Raw genomic sequence first — 17799 nt, forward strand, 5'->3', positions numbered from 1 at the left:
GGTGGAAAGTAAGCAGACATTGCTACAGGAACCTCCCTGTGGCCTCCGTGTGAATTCTTACCCCTGTCAGCTGACACAGCCATTGTCATCAAGAATCCTTCCCATCCTCTACTGACCATCAGCCTTCTCTTGGCAACACCTGCTCCAATCCCCACACCTCTCAGACTCAACATGCTTGGCCCCAGCTGCTGTGTGGGGTTCACACTGGTTCCTAGGCCCCAGCAGACTGAGGTGCTGTCCCTTGGCTATCTGCCCAGCTCTCAGGCCATTGCATGTTTTTCTGTGATCCAGACTATGATAGGGGTCTCCTGGGAGTTTTATGGCAATTTAGTTAGTATTTGTAGAATGCTTTGATGTGCGAGGCTAGGATTGAAACATTTAACACCTACAGAAATGCTACAAGGTGGGTGATCTTCTTTCCCCACTGGGAAGATGAAGAAATGGTGGCAGAGAGACTGTGATCCAGATATGACAAAACTGAGATCAGACCTTGGATCTGTATTGTCATATATTGGCCTAGATGTCCTTCTTTTTTCATATTTTCTCGTCCTAACTGCTCCTTGATGAGGTTCATGAAGCCAACAAGAGGCAGTACAGGGAGCCAGCTGGAAGAAAGACCTTTGTCTATACACTGGGAAGGGGACTGGGTACGTACAAGAGACGCCGAGTGACAGAACAGAGATGTAGGGACCATGTATTTGTCAGGATTCTGCAACAGAGCATGAACAACAAATGGACATATTCATCATTATAAGAGTGTGTGTGTACTCCTGAGAGGGCTCATCCTACTTCCAGATTCTCCAGGGTTCTCTGTCATCTACAGAAGACACAGCCTCACCACGGACATGCTGGTTCTCCAGCTCTTACAGTCTCTCCACCCCCTCTTCCTCAATGTTCTCAGAGCCTAGGTGTAGAAGTTGTGTTGTAGATGTATCGGCAGGGGCTGGGCACCCAAGGTCAGTTGTCCTCTATATTCTTACTAGTTGTGACTTTCTGCAATGGTCTCTGTCTAGGGCAAAAAGAAGTGATTTTTATGAGAAGTGAGAACCACACTTATTGTGGATTCAATAACTGTGTTCTAAACACTTACCCTTAAATTCACAAGTGTAGGCTCTCCTCTAGGGCCCAGGGCCTCATCAACCACAGGTAATGGGCTAAGTCTGTAGTATCAGGCATGATTTCCCTCCTATTGAGAAGGTCTCACGTCCAACTAGACAGCTGAGCTGTTGATTACTACCAGGCTGTAAATGCCACTGTTGTGCTTTGGGGGTATCTTCATTCTGATCATTGTTGTCGTTCCTGGGCTTTTTGGCTGGGCAGGACTATTGGTTGTTTTTATCCCCTTGACAGCTTGCATAGTTTCTTCCAGTAACATGAGAGCTAGTCCTCTGGGAGGAGGCTTCCAGGTCAGATCCAGCTCACGTTCTGTGTCTGAAATATGTAGTGCCTTCAACCATAAAACATTTTTTTGTGTTTTTTTTTCCAAGACAGGGTTTTGCTGTACAGCTTTGAGCCTTTCCTGGAACTCACTCTGAAGCCCAGGCTGGCCTTGAACTCACAGAGATCCACCTGCCTCTGCCTCCCAAGTGCTAGGATTAAAGGTGTGCACCACCACTGCCTGGCACAACTCAACCATAAAATCTTACTGAAATATATAGTGCCTTCAATCATAAAATCTTACTGAAATATGTAATGCCTTCAACCATGAAATTTTCACTTTCTGGAAAACAGACATGTAGGTACTTTGTACACAGTGGTCAGAAGAGAATATCAGATCCCCTGGAATTGGAGTTACAGATAATTGTGTGTTGCTATGTGGGTGCTTGGAACTGAACCCAAGTCTTCTCAAAAGTAACACATGTCCTTAACTTCTGAGCCCTCAAGGTCTATGTTTTTAAAATATGTTTTCTTATGATGTAGTCAGTGAGTTTTACCCTTTCTTCCTAGAGGCTGAGAAAGACCATATGAACAGCACAACATTGCATCTAGGAAACAATTTGTGCTCAGGGTTAGGAAGGTCTTTAGAAGCTTGGGTGATTTCCAATGAAGTATGATTGACAGGTTTGATTGTCATGGAATTCTGCACAAACATTTACAAGATAGATCAGCCAAAGTCACAGCCATAATTGCCTCATGAGCAAGTTTTCTGGAGCCATAAAAGCACCAAGAATTTTGTCTCCAAGCGTCTGTGTAACATCTACTCCTATGGCTGCACAACAATATCTCCCAGGTCCCTCAATACACACAATAGCATCAGGCTAGCCCCTCTCCAAAGAATAACCTCAATCAGCTGTATTTGTTTCCTGGGGCTTCTATAACAAATTACCACCTACTAAGTAGCTGCAAACAACAGAGATACATCACCTCACCATTTCCAGAAGTCTATATTCTTCCCATGTGAGCCCCAGTCCTGTAGGATTACAGCCCATGCTAATGATATAATCTTAATTTGAATAGGTCTTGCAATGATTTTTTTATCTAAGTGAGGCTGAAGGCCAAGGTTTCAACAAACATTTGGAGAGAAGAACACAGTTCAACTCATGACAGTGACCAAACAGCCATCATTACCTTACCCTCTCCCTCACCAACTCTTAGTGGGTACCCATGACATACCTGTTCTGCTTCCTGCTGGATTGTCCAGGCCTGGATCCTCCCAAACACTTAGAGATTGGTCACAGCTCACAGTCATGAGCTTCCCTTCCTTCCCAGTTGCTCCCTTCTACCTAGCCCTCTTCCATTTAGATACTACTCTCTCTGAAGCTGACAGAAGCCTGGAGGGATCTAGACATATTTGAGAGTTCTTTGTCAACCCCAATTCACACATTCCATTTTCTATACTTAATTTTTGTTAGGAAAGCCAGTCTCATATACACAGTCTTTTGATGTCTACATAGTAACAGAAGAGTGGCCTAGGCTAGGTGACCTCATTACTGGAAGAAGGGACCCCTCGCCTATGCAGGGCAGGTTTTTGTTCTGCATAAGCAGGTGTGTTTCTGACCTTGGGGACATCCCCAGGTGTCTATATGTCAGGGAAAGGATGCACCCACACACAAGAAGGGTGGATTCAGACCATTCCAAGGGCACAGGAGCCTGATGCCCTCTATTGAAGCTGATCACACTTTGTCTTCTCTGCATGACTAAAGCCTTACTCCCACCCAGTGCTTGTGGGATTTGTCTTTCTTGACATCCTAAAACAGCTGCTCCTGATGAAGTGGGACACAGCTCAGGAGGTGGCAGCAAGAAACACTTGTCCCACAATTTGTTCTCTACCACCCCAAACCTTTGCATTGAGAGTGCAAAAGTCTTTGTAGCCTCAAGAAAGATGCACAAGGGCATATGTATGTTGTAAAGCACTTATTAAACATGTGACACACGTAATAATTTGATTCGATGCTATAACTAGATTGACCAAACTCTTTGGACATCTTAGAACCAGTGATTTTGACCTCAGTTTTTAAGGGGACTCTCTTGTGATGCTGACTAAAATTAAGGTTACTGGGTCTATTCCAGATATTCTGGAGGAGAGGTAAGGATGACATCCAGGAAACTGCTTGTCAATTCCATTTCCCCAGGTGGCAAATATGAGGTCTTCCGAACACAACAGGCATGAAAGCTCAGCCTAATCAAGAATGGGAAGGTGGGGGGAGAAGTACACACACACACACACACACACACACACACACACACACACACACACACCTACCTATCTAAGCTGATTGGCCAGTTCTACTCTTAAAGTACCATGGCACCTGTTGTGATAACTGGTTATTTTTGTTCCATGTTCAAATATGTGTGGCAGGTGTTGCACTTCCAGCATTGTATTTTGACAGGGACATCACCATCATCATTTTAAACCTGGTTTCAGCCACACTGTGCTGGCTTTGCAGACACGCAGAATACGGTATCTAGAGGAGCACAGAGGCTTCCACCCAGGTTTTCAAGGAAGGCTTTGGAGACCTAACAATGAGTAGCCAGATTAGATTCCCCATGGAGACTTCCTGAGAGAGCCATGTGTGAAGCCGTGAGAGTGAAACCTAAGCCATAACAGAAACCCAAGATGTGGAGATGCCAGGAATGTGGAGCATCTGTTAAGGAAAGTGCTGGAAATGAGCAGAAACCCAAGAGAGGACTCATGTGCACATCTGTAGCAAGATCAGAGGGATGACGATGCCTGGCCTGCTCAGGCTCACTTCCTACATTACACATGCCGGATAGTGGGCATGCAGCTATAGGGTTGAGATGTTGTCTTACTGGGTTCTTTTGTTACTTACTTACTGTTCTCCTGCTCTTCTCTTTTGGAATGAGTATGTTTAGTCTGTACCTTTGTACCTTGGGAATGTGTAGCTTCTTTTTTATTTTTACATTGTTTCATAGCTAAAAAAGTTGCCTTGACTCTCAAGAGTCTTTGAACTCAGACTTTTGATTTAAAACTATTAAGACGAAGGGGACTCAGAAGTTGGACTGGATGTATTTCCATTATGAGACAGACATAAACTTTTCAGTGATCAAAGGTAGAATGTTATGGTTTAAAATGATGTGTTTGGGTGTCAAGTTGACTTGTTCATCATTGTTGTCAATTTAACTGGATGTAGAATTACCTGGGACATCTGTGAGCATGTTTATGAAGAAGGTCTTTCCGGAAAGGATCAGCTGAGAGGGGAAGGCCTGCTTTGAATATGGGTGGGACTGTCCCATGGGCCGAGAGCCTGGATGGAATAAAAGAGTGGGGAGAGAAATCAAATGGAACAGTAGAGTTTCCTTTTCCTCTGCTTCTGGGTCCGTCTACCATGATATGAACTGAGCTGCTCTTGTATGTCCTCCCACTGTGATGGACTAAATCCTCTGAGTGCACAAGCAAAATAAATCTTTCCTCCTTGGCCTTCTTAGCTTGACTGATGGCTTGATCCATCCCAAAGTTATCGGAGAGAAGCCTCTGTTGAGGGATTGCCTAAATCAGATTGGCTTGTGGACACATTGAGGAGTGTCTTATCTATTAATTAGGAGGGTCTAGCCCACTGTGGGTGACACATTCCCTAGGCAGGTGGCCTTGGGCTGTATAAGAAAGTTAGCAAAGCAAGAGACAGAGAATGAACTTGCAAGAAGTCTTCCTCCATGGTTTCTGGTTCAGCTTCCTGTTTGAGTTCCTGCCCTGACTTCCCTCGGTGATGGACTGTGATATGGACTGTGACGTGGGAGTGTAAGCCAAGCGAACCCTTCCATCCCCTAAGTTGCTTTTGGTCAGAGTGTTATCTTACTGCAATGGAAGTAACACTCCCTTAAGTTGCTTCCATCAGACACTTTGATCACAGTACTTCGCACAGAGGCGTGCTGGCTGCTAAGATCATTGCCCCTTCCTGCTTCTGTCCTCTCTCAGAAGCAAACATGACAGCACACGGAGTCCAGTTTACAAACACCGAGAATAAGCTCAGCCATTTACCAGCATAAAGAATGCCATCTTTCCCTTTCTGCTCAGCCTACCAACTGCCTCCACTGGAACCTCAGTGAAATTCCTGACAGCTGTGTTCCCTTTTTGTCCCCGGGACTGGGAGGTGACCATTACAATTTAAATTGCTTCTTATTGTGTCTCTTGTCTCCTCTTCTGGGCAGATGTCCCACAAAGAGGATCTCTACCAAACTTCATTTCCAGGAACTTGTTGTTTTTCCTTTTTTTTAAAAAAAGGAAAATCAGCCTACAGATTTTTCTCTGCAGACTTAATGTCTGAAACACACCCAGCTCCTGCTCCCAAATAGTTTCCTCTGTACGTTTCTCCGTGTGGGTTTTATTCTAAACTGAGCCAGCCTTGCCACAAGCCAGACTGCGCCCTTTTCGAGCCCATCCTAGAGATCATGTCTCTATAGACCACAGGCACGAGAAGAGTAGATCCCTCCTCCCAGGCCTTGCCAGAGGGTTCACTCTTTTTCTAGATGACTGAGTTCCTGCCCTGTTTTCAGACAGTCTTGGAGCCTCTGCTATAGCCCTGGAAGCCTGGGCACACACATGGCACGCTATTGTCAAAGAAAGCCCTTAATCCCATGAGGGCTGGCCACTCCACGTCTGCCGCTGTCCCAGCTTCTCTTACCTTAGATTCTTGCCCAGCAGGAAAACCAGGCATGCTCAGCTCACATCAGCAGGAAAACAGAATGGATTAAGCTTAAAATGGGAGGCTGGAGGGAGCGAGCCCTTTATTTGCTTAAGGCAGCTCAGCTGCACCTGACATTAATAAGCAAAATGAAGGCTGATCAGTATTTAAAACAACCATACAAATTGGGACATGCTCGTTTAGTCAAGAGAATGTGAAGCAAAGCCAGAAGTTGGCAATAAATGAACTGCCTAAGGCCAGTTGTTTCTCTTCCCTTTTTGTGAGATATTCATGGGAATCAGATTTTTGGAGCGTCTCCACCGGCTTCGACTTCCCCCAGTGAACTTATAATCCCTTTCTGTCATAACAGAGAGTTCACAGGAGTGTCAGTCAGAAGAGGGTGGGCATCTACAAACTCAGTGGAGTCCTCTGTAAGTTTTGCCAATTTTCCCTAAAAGGTAGGTGGTTAAAATATCAACCTTTCTAGTATGTGCTAGATCCTGGGCTGTGTGCTTTACAGAGGGGGCCTCAGTTAATCCTCAGTAAGCCCCGAGCTTTCTTAGCATTTCCATTTTGTACAGTGCTAACCTGAGATGCAGAACAGATTAGACGCCACCCAAAGACACATACCTAGGTGGTGAGACACAGATTCCACTCCTGTTTGGCAGCAGGCTCTGCAACCAGTGTTCTTAATTCCTAAGATTACAAATAAAGCTCAGTTAGCCAGGACCAACCATTCAGCATTATCCCCAACTGTGTGAACAGCCTCGGCTAATTGTTTGCATGGTGGCAACAACAGTAGTACATTCCCCATGAAAGACACAAAGGAAACAACATGTGAGAAATTGATAACATATTGGTAAAACTCAGGATAACAACTAAACCAAGTTACAGCATGGGTTAATGCATATTCTATTGAAATCATAGCTAATCTAAAAGTATATTGTGATAGTTTAAATGTAATTGGCCCCCATAAGCTTATAGGGAATGGCACTATTAGGAGGTGTGGCTTTGTTGGAGTGGGTATGGCCTTACTGGAGGAAGTGTGTCTCTGTGGGGGCAGGCTTTAAGGTTTCCTATGCTCAGGATACTGCCCAGTGTCTCAGTTGACTTCCTGTTGCCTACAAGATGTAGGACTCTTAGCTCCTTATGTAGCACTACATCTGCCTGCATGCCTCCATGCTCCCCATCATGATAATAATGGACTAAACCTCTGAAACTGTAAGTGAGCCACCCCCAATTAAATGCTTTCCTTTATAAGAATTGCCATTGTCATGGTGTCTCCTCACAGCAAGAGAAACCCTAACTAAGACAAGTCCCTACATGATCAAACATTCCTTAACACGCAAATATTCCTTGCAATGAAGTCAATGTGGCTGTTGCATGGAGACGTCCATCTAAACATCTTGGGATGTTTAAAATTCTGGTGTGAAAATGGATCCTGGGGCCATGAAGAACATGGAGGAGAGAAGGAGAAATGGAGAGCCCCTGGCCAATCCCAGCCTCCCTCACCCTTGAAAATTCCTGTCTCTACATTCTATCTTTTTTCCTTGAGGAAATAGACAGGTAATAAGAAAAGGAGAGGAAAGAATGGAAGAGGAGAGGAGACAAAGAAAGGAAAACAGGTTAATTTAAAAAAATGGAAGAGGATGAAGAGTGGTTAAGAGCACTCACTGCTCTCCTAGAGGACTTGAGTTCCATTCCCAGCCCCTGGTATCTGGCAGCTCACAACTACCTGTAACTCCAGCTCCTGAGGATCTGCTGCCCTCTATAGGTACACACACACACACACACACACACACACACACACACACACACACACACATGGCATACACTCACACAGACACATACACAGACCAAACACATAAATACTAGTAAGTTTTGAATATGTGGAGGGGTGAGGGAGCTAGAAAGATGGTTCTGAGGTAAAGAGCACTTGCTGCTCTTCCAGAGGACCCAAGCTCAATTCCCAGCCCCTATACCTCATCACTCTCTGTGCTCCAGTTGCAGGTCAGGTGATGCCCTCCTCTGTTCTCTGTGGGTATCATGCATGTAGATGGTACACAGACATAACACCCAAACATATTTAAAAAATAGATAAATAATTGAGAGAAACAAACTTCCAAGAATCTTCCCCTCACTCTGAAGGTGAAGAGGTAAAATCACCAAGCAAGGTCTCCCTTCATCCTCAGCAATGTCAAATGTCTGTGGTGACATTTGCTCGTTTGAAGAGAGAAACCAGGCAGAAGGAAATGGATGGTGACTCCAAAGAGGATTCCATAAATTCCTAAGATAACGAGGGTTTGTGTGCTTTCTGGGGACACAGCAATCTGTGACATTGCCCCATTCTGTCTCTTGTTATACAGATAGGTATTCTCAGCACAAGATCTGTGCACCTAGCATGGTCCATGAACATAAACATCTTGAAAACTGTAAAATGGCTGTGGCTCTTCTGAGGAATGACTCAAGAGTTTCCACCAGCATCTCCAGAGATTCCCCAGGATCCCAAGGATCAAGGACCACAGCTGAGGCAGATGTGTTTGGGTAGCACACAACTTCAAATTCTCACGTGGCAGCCTCTTGCAAATCTTTCTCTGAGTCCTTTCCGTCCCCCAAAGGACAAAGAAGAGACTTTATCAGGCTCTGCAGAGGCTTTTCCAGGCACACATCCACATCCTTTATCCTTCAATCATTTCTCTGATGATAAGGTTTGTAGTTTCTCACCATACACCAGCTGCAGCTAAGTGTGATCGCAGCGCTCCATCCTGGGCAAGCATGACCTAAGACTATAGAGGAAGGAGACACCCCACATCTTCTTTCACAAACGACACTTTTGTCACTATAATCTAACCTCTCAAAGGTATAGAACCCTTTTGTTTTGCACCCAGTGTTTTTGACAAGTAAACTTCAAATTTATTTGTGTTATTGTCTCATGATTGATTTTTAAGAACACTAAAGGGCAAAACTTGGTATTTATCTCATTTCACTTCTATCATGCTGGATTGGTAACTGGATAGTTTATCAAAATATGTGGTGATCCTGATTTCTCCTGCAAGATGTTGTCTCTCCCAGCTTCATGCCACTTGTGGGAGTATTTATCTCAATTAAAGGCCTCTCTACGTTGCTGGCTTCAATACTGGCCAGCGATTGGCAGCTACTCCTGTTGGTTGCAATATAGGATAATCAATTACACATTGATGCTCATCCTATACAAAGTAATCATGCCATTGTTGGTCTAGCTGACTAGTGGGGACTCTGATCCACATTTCCCTGTCCTGGCCATTTGAGCATCATAGGATTGAAATGTTGTCCTCTGGACATGGCATGACTGTCATACTCATGAACTCACAACAGCTGTGGCTACCTGTACATGATCAAGCTGGCCAAAATTCCAGCGTAGAAGGAGGAGGTGCTCCCTAGGCCCCACTCCTTACTGAGAAGTTGTTGGCAGTTGATAGCTTCTGGAGGATAGGGGAAAATCATTCTATTTTTAAGGATGTTTCCAATGCTCTGGTGGGTGGCTCCACACTCATGCATGCACTAATTACACTTAGTGGGTGTCTTAGTTACTCTTGCTATAATAAGACATCATGACCAAGGCAACTTATAAAAGAACACATTTAATTTTGGACATCATTCCAGACAGTTAGAATCCACGAGTATCATGGCAGGGATCATGGCAGCAGGGTAAGCAGGCAGACATGTCACTAGAGCAGTAGCTGAGAACTTACATTTTGACCCACAGCCAAGAAACAAAGAGAGCTTACTGGAATTGGCATGGGCTTTTTGAAATCTCAAAACCCATCCCCAGCGATACACCTCCTCCAAAAAGGCCATACCTCCTAATCCTCCCCCAAAAGTTCTACCAACTGGGGTTCAAGTATTCAAACAACCACAGTGGGTGTCCTGGTTAGCCTAATTGTCAACTTGACACAGCCAGGAGTCAGATGAGAGGAGAAAGCTCAACGGAGAAACTGCCTAGATCAGATTGGACTGTGGACATGTTGAGGTAGGGTTGACTTGATTGTTAGTAGATGTAGGAGAGCCCACTATGGGCGGCACCATTCCCTGGGCAAAAGTCATGGGCTGTATAAAAAAAAGCTAAGTAAGCATGAATTGGTGGGGAATCCAGCAGGCTGTGGTTTCTGCTTTAAATTCTTGTTGACTTTTGGCCATGATTGCCCTCAGTGGGATGATGTATGGCCTGGAAGCACAAGCCAAACTAACTCTTTCCTCTTCTAAGTGGCTTTTGGTTGTAGTGTTTGTCACAGCAAGAGAAAAGTAACAAGTAACAAAACCAGAAACTGGTATCAGAAGTGGGGTTGTTGCTATGCTAGACCTGATCAAATGGCTTTTATGCCTTAAACTATTGTTTTTCAGAGCTGAGAACTGAATCCAGGGCCTTGCACTTGCTGGGCAAGCACTCTTACCACTGAGCTAAATCTCCAACCCCGCCTTAAACTATTTTTGATGGAAGATTGTGGAAGTGTTTGGAACTTTGGGCTAGAAGAGCTATTTGGTCTCAGAGCTTAATGAGCAGTTCTTTGTTGTGGGGGCTTGGAAGACACAAATGCTGGGAGAAATGTGGGCTGTGGAGGCCTGCTCATGAGGTATCAGAGGGGGAAATGGGGGGTATGATCATGTTTTATTATTGCATATAAAAGTCTCAAGAAAATTTATTTTAAAATAAAAAACAATTAATATCTTTTCTAAGGACTTAGATACTGCACAGCGGCAGAAGAGCAGAGCAAAGAGAAACACCATGATCAACGTAGGGAAGGAAGCAGTCGACAGAAGGACCTGCACCACCACACTGGTGATGCATTTCAAGGACAAAGTGTGAGCAGAAGCATACAGCAGACAAAGTAGGAAGAATGGAGAAGGCGGGTGCTCTGTACATGAACTGTAATGGGGAAGGCGGGTGCTCTGTAGATGAACTGTAATGGGGAAGGCGGGTGCTCTGTAGATGAACTGTAATGGAGAAGGCAGGTGCTCTGTACATGAACTGTAATGGGGAAGGCGGGTGCTCTGTAGACGAACTATAAAGAGTCACAACTCTCAACCCAGGGCTTGGAGCCTCAGTCCTATCCCAGCTCTCAAGCTCATTTCCACTCTTGGGAGTGCCTTCTTCTCCCTAATACACTGTCTCAAAGTCAGGCATGGTGGTGCAGCCGGGCAGTGGTGGCACACGCCTTTAATCCCAGTACTTGGGAGGCAGAGGCAGGTGGATCTCTGTGAGTATTAGGCCAGCCAGGTCTATGGAGTGAGTTCCAGGATAGCCAGGGCTACAGGAAGAGACACTGTCTCAAATACCTACCCTCTCAAAAAGCCTGTCTCTATCCCTACTATTACTCTCCATGTATCACTAATCCAATTCTTTGTTATGGGCACAAGAAATCCTAATGGATGCCCTCTAGACTCAAACCCATGCCTAGAATAACTAGGGTACCAGTGGAACTCTCAAGCTGTCATCAGGGTGCGGCACATCACTACACTCCCCTTCTCCTCCCCGTTAATTCTAAATTCCCACTTCCCCCCTCTCTCCCTGGTGTAGCTGTCTTCACTGTAACCATCTGGTATCACTTTACCTTCTTACCAGCAGCAATAAGGTGGGAAGGACCACAGTGACTGCATATTGAGAAAGCCTTGGCCGGGCAGCGGCGCACACCTTTAATCCCAGCACTCGGGAGGCAGAGGCAGACGGATCTCTGTGAGCTCGAGGCCAGCCTGGGCTACAGAGCAAGATCCAGGAAAGATGCAAAGCTACACAGAGAAACCCTGTCTTGAAAAACCAAAGAGAGAGAGAGAGAGAGAGAGAGAGAGAGAGAGAGAGAGAGCGCGCCTCAGCCCTAGGTGCCCTTCCTCCTGCCTCACTTACCAGAGGCTCTAACCACTTTATGCAGGACAGCCATGGCTGCTTTCCAAATGGCATTACTGTTCACGCCAAGTTTGACTCTGATTTTGGCAGGATCTGGTATGACCTTCCCATTTTACAGGTGACAAAATTGAGGCTTGGTGAGGTTAAATGATTTTCCCCAAGGCAACCAGCTAGGAAATATCAGAAATGGGTGTCTGTCCTAGGAACTGATTCATGTGACCTACTTTCCTTTATGCCAGAGCTGTTCTAAGAAGAGAAGGATACATGGCTGTTTAGCTGTATCCTAAGGACCACCTTTGCTCCTTAGGAAAGTGGAAAAATTAGAATTCATAATCCTTAACTTCAAATCAATGTCAAAGTTGAGAGAAACCTTACTTAGGCAGCCTGCAAAGAGGTGGGACATTGGACCATCTTTGCTTTGAGCTCTGCCAGAAGATTAGACAGTGAGATTCTTCAAAGATCCATTCATCATCCATCACCCATCCATCCATCCATCACCCATCCATCCATCCATCCATTCATCCATCCATCAATTCATCATCCATCCATCTATCCAACAAACAAGTTTTGACTATTTTCTTTTGTTATTGTTGTTTTTTTTGATTTTGGTGGGGTTTTTTTTCTTTTTTTTTTTCCGAGACAGGGTTTCTCTGTGTAGCTTTGTGCCTTTCCTGGAACTCCCTTTGGAGACCAGGCTGGCCTCAAACTCACAGAGATCCACCTGCCTCTGCCTCCAAAGTGCTGGGATTAAAGGCGTGTGCCACTACCGCCCGGCTGACTATTTTCTTATTCCACAGTCCCAGGAAAGGGGATCACCTGTAACTAGATAGCTTACAGAATAGCCTGGACAGACAAGATGATATAACATTATGAAAGATTTGGAAAAGGGCCCCTTAACCTCTCAGTTAAAGAACTGAACTCCATTCTCTCCACGGCCTCTTCCTGGTTTTTTTTCATCCTTTATTTCAGTGATCACCCACCTAACCAAACTTTCATGATTGTATAGGGCTGGCAGAAAAGTAACTTTCATAAGCAATCTAGGCATTTCTCCTTCAGCCCCTCAATTTAGAAGACCCAGAGTGAAAGTATCAAAAAAATATAAGAATGAGAGCATTTCGGTGATGGCTTCTGTGTGGTAAGACTTTGGCCTAAGATAGCTGGATGTTTCCCAGATAGGAAAAATAAAGGTGAAGCTAGAAAGCCTAGACAAGTCAGGAAAGTCAGAGTAAGTTACATAAGGGATGTAGAAAAGGAGATTTCAAATGTGTGTGTGTGTGTGTGTGCTTTTAAAATTCCTAAGTCAAAGTTCAACCAATTCTCTACTTAAATCGATGGAGTTTTCTTAACGTATCAATCTACTCTAAGTAATACTTACAAGTACTGGCATAAAAGAATCAAAATGTATGTCTAGTCAGGATTTATTTTAAAGTATTTGGGGTTTTATCAAGCCTTATCTAAATATCACAGAGCATCTAAAAGTACCACAGAGCTATAAATGACCTTCTGGGTGTTCAATAACCATATTTAGAGACTTATACTAGTGTGGACAAAGGGATTAAAAGAGACAATACTTTGATCTTCTCCCTCCAAAGTCATCAAGGTCCCAGGGGACCATGGGTCATCTCTCAAAATGTACTGTTACCTGGCCAAGTCACCCATCATCTTGTTCACAGAGTCCATGGGGACCTCACTAGGTGACTCTAACCAATGTCCAGTCTACAGAGAGTCAACACAATGAAAATTTCCTCAAGGCTTCCAAGCAAAGCCATTGTCAAGAAAGACCTTTGGTTCATTATCACACAGGTGGAAAAAACCAGTACAAAGGAAGTCTAAAGGATCAGACCCAAGTGACCCCAAGGACCAGATCCTCAGTGGGCTCGGATAGTAAATGGAGGAGTAAAAGGGGGAGAAGGAAGAAGAGAGGAAAGACGAAGATGAAGAAGAGGAAGAGAAAGAAGAAAAAGAAGAAAATGTGGTTGTTAAATTTGTCCCCCTCAAACACCCAACAGGGCACATATCAGTGACTAACATGATCGCTATATTTACTTAATAGTCCAAAAGGGATCCTAGTTATTAGCTTAAATCCATATAAGATGCCATTTGGGCAATTACTTTAAACTAATTATTTTCTTATAAGTAAAGAAATTTTGCCTAGATATAGGGCATCATGGCCTTAACTCAATTCAAGTGTGCCAGAGAAGGGGCAGAGCAGATGGGGTGTGGAGAACCAGGGCCTAGAGTATGGGCCAACTCACTTAGGTGTATAACCTACAGTCTTCCTTACTTCATGACTTGTTTTAATTGAAGATGGAGTTGTGAGCTCATTTTGACCACAGAGGAAGGTTCTCTGCCAGCACTTTCTCCTTTGTTTGGTTGATTTCTTTTTCCTTACATCTGGCCAGAAGTGAAAACTAAAAAATAAAATCTTGGCAAGAAATTAATGACGTTGCATTGTCCATCACCCCTTAGAAAAGCAAGTGAAAGGACATTCCCTGCTGAGAAGTGTCTGGTTCTCAACTTCAAAGACAAGAGGAGCTGAGGGGCCTCAGGTCCTTGCCTGGGGTCACAGGACCTGGAGCCTGTGGCAGGACTTGAAAGCACAGCTGACTTTGGGGACTAGGTAAAAAGCTTCCTTAAACCCAAGAAACATGAGCATGTTGGGTCCAGAAAATGGAGCAAGCCATGAGAATCGAGGCTAAAGATTGCACTGGCCCAGGAGTAATAAAAGCAGCGTTCTGTCCAGAACCTACAGAGCATGGGGCTGTCCTGAATGCTGTGGGTACAGGGCTTAGTTCAACATTCTGACACTCCTGCGGGTGTTGACTATTGCCATCTTGACTTTACAGTCCAGCAGGGAAAGGCTTCGTCTAAGGCCACACAGCCAGCTTAGTAAACAGTTCAGCAGTTTCCCTGCACCAGGAGGGGAAGGGTTTATGTAAATGAGAGCCCACAATTTATTGCTCCCTGCTAACTTCCTCTTGGTACTTAGTGGACGTTAGGAAAATATTATCAAAGAATTATGATCAGTGCTTTTCCAGGGGTTGAGAGTCTGGCTTTAGAGCCAAACTATAAAGCATTCCAGTTGAGCCTGCAGAGCTGGAAAAATCCCATTCTGGTAATCCATTCAGAAAACACCCAGGAGCCAGGGCTCCCTGTACAAGGGTGTTGGTTTCTCTGCCTTCTTAGGGGGTACCTGTACAAGGTGTACATTTGGGAGCAGAGCTGGCTGCAGCTCCTACTCTACCCCCTAGGGCTGGGGCCCAAATTACTACTAGAAGGTATGAATGTGGTTCATACCTTCTCAGTCATGCCAACTCATGAAAAATAAAATTTTTAAAAGTGGGGGGGAATATTTTTTTTTCAGGAACTTTGGACATTGCAGCAATCAATGTTAATCAAATCCAACAACAAGGAAGATACAGATTTTTAAATTATTTCTATATTTATTGTGTGTGTGTGTGTTTATGTAAGCATATAAGCATGTGCATGCCATGGTTGGTGTGGAGGTCAGAGGACAGCTTGTGGAAGTCGGTTCTCTCCTTCCACCATATAATCCTGAGTATCAAATTCAGGTTGTTGAGCTTGGCAGCAAGCCCCTTTTACCTGCTGAACATTTTGCCAAACTAGAATATAGATTTTGGTACATGATCTCTTTTCCTACAACTAAAAAAAACAAAAACAAAAACAAAAACTTAAAGACTTAAAGATACAGCCAACATTAACAGTTACCACCTATCGAACTATCGAACATGCATTGTGTGTCCAGCATTTAATTTTCATTTGAATTTCCATATTTAATCAGGGGTGGCTTGGTGGGAAGCCGTGGACTGACTCCTCTACATATAAGCTTTAGAACAGAGGCAACTAGGCGATCTAGGACATTGGGGACTGGCCAGGATTTTGATGTCCATCTTTAGAAGCAACCTTACGTGGAATCTAAAAGTCCTGTTTGCCTCTGGTGGCACAGTATCCTTCAGTAGCATCTGAACCTCTTTCAAAGAAGCCAGAGCTCCAGCCAATGGCTCAGGGCTGCACTGGAGCTGTACCTCAAGCCTAGTGTCCTTTGTGGGCTGGGCCCTGGTTCAGATAGGAGAATTCCCAGAGAGTCAGCAGAGCTGTGCTTTCCCAGCACTCCCTGATCCCTGAGGCAGGACTTGTGTGCACATCAGTTAAGCCATGCTCCTCTTGGAAGATGGAACTTCTAAGATGGAAAACACAGGGCTGCCAACTCACCTAAATCCGCTTATTTCCCTAGGCCATCTATCAACTGGGAGGACTCTGAGATCTTAGAAAATAAAACGTTCAATTGGGTGGCTATTAAATGTATAATTCTGTAAAATGTAATATTTGAAAGAAAAATACCCTCTCTGTTTCCCAAACTAGAAACTCAGCCAGAAACAGGGGTGGTGGAGAGCCAGGAGCATTGCTCAGCTCCCTTTATAAGGGCAGATGCCAAAAATCCCAACACAAGGAAACCTAAGATAATCCACTCTGTTTGATCTTGCTGGGCCCTGAGGAGCCTTAACCCCAATCACTGAAAACAGACACATGGCCTAGACACTCAGCATCCTGGTAAGGCAGGCCTCACGTGGTCCTCCATCTCTGTACACCTGGTTATTGTACAACTGAGTGGCAGATCTACCCCAGCCTTCACAGACAGGAGTGACCCTTCTGGGCTGGAGAGATGGCTCAGTGGGTAAGAGCACTTGCTGCACTTCCAGAGGACCTGGGTTTAATTCCCAGAACCCATGTGGCAGTTCACAACGATGAGTAACTCGAGCAACAGAAAATCCTATGCACTCTTCCAGCCTCTGAAGGAGAAGGCACACATGTGATGCACACACACACACACACACACACACACACACACACACACACACACACACGCATGCAAGTAAAACACCCATGCACACAAAATAAAAATAAATAAAAATCTCGAAAAAACAGAGGGTGACCCTGATGCCCCCAAATGTAGCCCTTTCGTGGAAGCCTTGTAGCTTTCCTCAGCCTACACACTACCATGAGTGAACTGTGTAACCTGCCATTCACTGGCATGCATCGCTGTTGTCTACCCACATGCCAGGTACTCGAGTGTGCAGAAACGCCATGCACAGCTCTTTCGCCCAGGAAGCTCGTAGTCTGGCAGAGAGGATGGAAAAATGGATCTTTCTTTGGAAACCAAAGACTATCTAGCAGTTCACCATTTATCCATTTCTTTTAAAATTTGAGGGTTTGATGCTTTTCTGCTTGTGTTTGTGAGTGTCAAGGGTGTTTTTTCTTATCAGTCTATGTGTTAAGCATAGTATGCCTCCACCACCAGCATCCTTTCTTACCTAATTTCTCATCAGTCTCTTTAGTTCCCCTGGACAATCTCACTTCGACTTCATCTAGTCTATATGGTTGTAACTATATAAACTTAAAGGACCACAGCTTTGAGAGAAAACATCCAATAGTTGTCTTTCTGAGCTTAGCTTGACTGGGTTTATGCAATTGCCTTCAGTTACATCCATTTTGAGAGGGTTTTGCAGGCAATAATTTCTACCAGAAGTGTCTAGAGTTGTTGCTATACGGTGCCTGAAGAGCTGATTGTCTGTAGCAATACACATCCCCCAACAGTAAATAAATAGTGCACAAATTTCCAGATGCATGGGAACCATCAAGTTGGAATCATGAGACCTGGCTGCGGCTTTGAAGTCTGTATCTGACGGTTGTAAATTTCATCAAGAGGCTTAATGATTTGGAGCTGGGATGCTTCCTCAGCAGGTCGGCTTTGCTAGTCTCACAGGTCTATTGTCAACGTCATCAGGCATGCTTTGAGGAGGAGAGCCTGAGAATTCAAGT

This window comes from Onychomys torridus, chromosome 19, assembly GCF_903995425.1.
Source record: "Onychomys torridus chromosome 19, mOncTor1.1, whole genome shotgun sequence".
NCBI lineage: Eukaryota > Metazoa > Chordata > Mammalia > Rodentia > Cricetidae > Onychomys > Onychomys torridus.